Raw genomic sequence first — 5,000 nt, 5'->3', positions numbered from 1 at the left:
GGGTGTCAAGCAACCTCCATGTACCGTGGCATGACCGTGGCCAAGTAATAAAGATCAAATTCCATGCCTATGCCAAGTTGGACCAAGGCCCCGTCTCGTTTTGCTATAAGCAAGGGCGTGGCAAGGCACGCGGGGGGCCAAAAAATCAAAGTGCTCCGAAAATGCACACGGGGGTGTCAAGCAACCTCCATGTACCGTGGCATGACCGTGGCCAAGTAATAAAGATCAAATTCCATGCCTAGGCCAAGTTGGACCAAGGCCCCGTCTCGTTTTGCTATAAGCAAGGGCGTGGCAAGGCACGCGGGGGGCCAAAAAATCAAAGTGCTCCGAAATGCACACGGGGGTGTCAAGCAACCTCCATGTACCGTGGCATGACCGTGGCCAAGTAATAAAGATCAAATTCCATGCCTATGCCAAGTTGGACCAAGGCCCCGTCTCGTTTTGCTATAAGCAAGGGCGTGGCAAGGCACGCGGGGGGCCAAAAAATCAAAGTGCTCCGAAAATGCACACGGGGGTGTCAAGCAACCTCCATGTACCGTGGCATGACCGTGGCCAAGTAATAAAGATCAAATTCCATGCCTATGCCAAGTTGGACCAAGGCCCCGTCTCGTTTTGCTATAAGCAAGGGCGTGGCAAGGCACGCGGGGGGCCAAAAAATCAAAGTGCTCCGAAATGCACACGGGGGTGTCAAGCAACCTCCATGTACCGTGGCATGACCGTGGCCAAGTAATAAAGATCAAATTCCATGCCTATGCCAAGTTGGACCAAGGCCCCGTCTCGTTTTGCTATAAGCAAGGGCGTGGCAAGGCACGCGGGGGGCCAAAAAATCAAAGTGCTCCGAAATGCACACGGGGGTGTCAAGCAACCTCCATGTACCGTGGCATGACCGTGGCCAAGTAATAAAGATCAAATTCCATGCCTATGCCAAGTTGGACCAAGGCCCCGTCTCGTTTTGCTATAAGCAAGGGCGTGGCAAGGCACGCGGGGGGCCAAAAAATCAAAGTGCTCCGAAATGCACACGGGGGTGTCAAGCAACCTCCATGTACCGTGGCATGACCGTGGCCAAGTAATAAAGATCAAATTCCATGCCTATGCCAAGTTGGACCAAGGCCCCGTCTCGTTTTGCTATAAGCAAGGGCGTGGCAAGGCACGCGGGGGGCCAAAAAATCAAAGTGCTCCGAAAATGCACACGGGGGTGTCAAGCAACCTCCATGTACCGTGGCATGACCGTGGCCAAGTAATAAAGATCAAATTCCATGCCTAGGCCAAGTTGGACCAAGGCCCCGTCTCGTTTTGCTATAAGCAAGGGCGTGGCAAGGCACGCGGGGGGCCAAAAAATCAAAGTGCTCCAAAATGCACACGGGGGTGTCAAGCAACCTCCATGTACCGTGGCATGACCGTGGCCAAGTAATAAAGATCAAATTCCATGCCTATGCCAAGTTGGACCAAGGCCCCGTCTCGTTTTGCTATAAGCAAGGGCGTGGCAAGGCACGCGGGGGGCCAAAAAATCAAAGTGCTCCGAAAATGCACACGGGGGTGTCAAGCAACCTCCATGTACCGTGGCATGACCGTGGCCAAGTAATAAAGATCAAATTCCATGCCTATGCCAAGTTGGACCAAGGCCCCGTCTCGTTTTGCTATAAGCAAGGGCGTGGCAAGGCACGCGGGGGGCCAAAAAATCAAAGTGCTCCGAAAATGCACACGGGGGTGTCAAGCAACCTCCATGTACCGTGGCATGACCGTGGCCAAGTAATAAAGATCAAATTCCATGCCTAGGCCAAGTTGGACCAAGGCCCCGTCTCGTTTTGCTATAAGCAAGGGCGTGGCAAGGCACGCGGGGGGCCAAAAAATCAAAGTGCTCCGAAATGCACACGGGGGTGTCAAGCAACCTCCATGTACCGTGGCATGACCGTGGCCAAGTAATAAAGATCAAATTCCATGCCTATGCCAAGTTGGACCAAGGCCCCGTCTCGTTTTGCTATAAGCAAGGGCGTGGCAAGGCACGCGGGGGGCCAAAAAATCAAAGTGCTCCGAAAATGCACACGGGGGTGTCAAGCAACCTCCATGTACCGTGGCATGACCGTGGCCAAGTAATAAAGATCAAATTCCATGCCTATGCCAAGTTGGACCAAGGCCCCGTCTCGTTTTGCTATAAGCAAGGGCGTGGCAAGGCACGCGGGGGGCCAAAAAATCAAAGTGCTCCAAATGCACACGGGGGTGTCAAGCAACCTCCATGTACCGTGGCATGACCGTGGCCAAGTAATAAAGATCAAATTCCATGCCTATGCCAAGTTGGACCAAGGCCCCGTCTCGTTTTGCTATAAGCAAGGGCGTGGCAAGGCACGCGGGGGGCCAAAAAATCAAAGTGCTCCGAAAATGCACACGGGGGTGTCAAGCAACCTCCATGTACCGTGGCATGACCGTGGCCAAGTAATAAAGATCAAATTCCATGCCTATGCCAAGTTGGACCAAGGCCCCGTCTCGTTTTGCTATAAGCAAGGGCGTGGCAAGGCACGCGGGGGGCCAAAAAATCAAAGTGCTCCGAAATGCACACGGGGGTGTCAAGCAACCTCCATGTACCGTGGCATGACCGTGGCCAAGTAATAAAGATCAAATTCCATGCCTATGCCAAGTTGGACCAAGGCCCCGTCTCGTTTTGCTATAAGCAAGGGCGTGGCAAGGCACGCGGGGGGCCAAAAAATCAAAGTGCTCCGAAATGCACACGGGGGTGTCAAGCAACCTCCATGTACCGTGGCATGACCGTGGCCAAGTAATAAAGATCAAATTCCATGCCTATGCCAAGTTGGACCAAGGCCCCATCTCGTTTTGCTATAAGCAAGGGCGTGGCAAGGCACGCGGGGGGCCAAAAAATCAAAGTGCTCCAAAATGCACACGGGGGTGTCAAGCAACCTCCATGTACCGTGGCATGACCGTGGCCAAGTAATAAAGATCAAATTCCATGCCTATGCCAAGTTGGACCAAGGCCCCGTCTCGTTTTGCTATAAGCAAGGGCGTGGCAAGGCACGCGGGGGGCCAAAAAATCAAAGTGCTCCGAAAATGCACACGGGGGTGTCAAGCAACCTCCATGTACCGTGGCATGACCGTGGCCAAGTAATAAAGATCAAATTCCATGCCTATGCCAAGTTGGACCAAGGCCCCGTCTCGTTTTGCTATAAGCAAGGGCGTGGCAAGGCACGCGGGGGGCCAAAAAATCAAAGTGCTCCGAAATGCACACGGGGGTGTCAAGCAACCTCCATGTACCGTGGCATGACCGTGGCCAAGTAATAAAGATCAAATTCCATGCCTATGCCAAGTTGGACCAAGGCCCCGTCTCGTTTTGCTATAAGCAAGGGCGTGGCAAGGCACGCGGGGGGCCAAAAAATCAAAGTGCTCCGAAATGCACACGGGGGTGTCAAGCAACCTCCATGTACCGTGGCATGACCGTGGCCAAGTAATAAAGATCAAATTCCATGCCTATGCCAAGTTGGACCAAGGCCCCGTCTCGTTTTGCTATAAGCAAGGGCGTGGCAAGGCACGCGGGGGGCCAAAAAATCAAAGTGCTCCGAAATGCACACGGGGGTGTCAAGCAACCTCCATGTACCGTGGCATGACCGTGGCCAAGTAATAAAGATCAAATTCCATGCCTATGCCAAGTTGGACCAAGGCCCCGTCTCGTTTTGCTATAAGCAAGGGCGTGGCAAGGCACGCGGGGGGCCAAAAAATCAAAGTGCTCCGAAAATGCACACGGGGGTGTCAAGCAACCTCCATGTACCGTGGCATGACCGTGGCCAAGTAATAAAGATCAAATTCCATGCCTAGGCCAAGTTGGACCAAGGCCCCGTCTCGTTTTGCTATAAGCAAGGGCGTGGCAAGGCACGCGGGGGGCCAAAAAATCAAAGTGCTCCAAAATGCACACGGGGGTGTCAAGCAACCTCCATGTACCGTGGCATGACCGTGGCCAAGTAATAAAGATCAAATTCCATGCCTATGCCAAGTTGGACCAAGGCCCCGTCTCGTTTTGCTATAAGCAAGGGCGTGGCAAGGCACGCGGGGGGCCAAAAAATCAAAGTGCTCCGAAAATGCACACGGGGGTGTCAAGCAACCTCCATGTACCGTGGCATGACCGTGGCCAAGTAATAAAGATCAAATTCCATGCCTATGCCAAGTTGGACCAAGGCCCCGTCTCGTTTTGCTATAAGCAAGGGCGTGGCAAGGCACGCGGGGGGCCAAAAAATCAAAGTGCTCCGAAAATGCACACGGGGGTGTCAAGCAACCTCCATGTACCGTGGCATGACCGTGGCCAAGTAATAAAGATCAAATTCCATGCCTAGGCCAAGTTGGACCAAGGCCCCGTCTCGTTTTGCTATAAGCAAGGGCGTGGCAAGGCACGCGGGGGGCCAAAAAATCAAAGTGCTCCGAAATGCACACGGGGGTGTCAAGCAACCTCCATGTACCGTGGCATGACCGTGGCCAAGTAATAAAGATCAAATTCCATGCCTATGCCAAGTTGGACCAAGGCCCCGTCTCGTTTTGCTATAAGCAAGGGCGTGGCAAGGCACGCGGGGGGCCAAAAAATCAAAGTGCTCCGAAAATGCACACGGGGGTGTCAAGCAACCTCCATGTACCGTGGCATGACCGTGGCCAAGTAATAAAGATCAAATTCCATGCCTATGCCAAGTTGGACCAAGGCCCCGTCTCGTTTTGCTATAAGCAAGGGCGTGGCAAGGCACGCGGGGGGCCAAAAAATCAAAGTGCTCCGAAAATATTTTTCCACTTTCCAGTCCACTTATACATATTATGTGCAGTGTGCACACAAGACACCTTCCCAAAATTCGACTTATATGAGGCGTTTTACGTCAAATCCGCCTATTTTCGGCGTTTCGGCCGAAAAATCAAAATAAATCGAAACTTCCTCGGAATGCTTAGCGACTTTCCAGTCCACTTATACATATTGTGTGCAGTGTGCACACAAGACACCTTCCCAAAATTCGACTTATATG

The sequence above is a fragment of the Trifolium pratense genome, unplaced genomic scaffold, assembly GCF_020283565.1.
Source record: "Trifolium pratense cultivar HEN17-A07 unplaced genomic scaffold, ARS_RC_1.1 scaffold_98, whole genome shotgun sequence".
NCBI lineage: Eukaryota > Viridiplantae > Streptophyta > Magnoliopsida > Fabales > Fabaceae > Trifolium > Trifolium pratense.
This window is presented reverse-complemented; position numbering follows the sequence as displayed.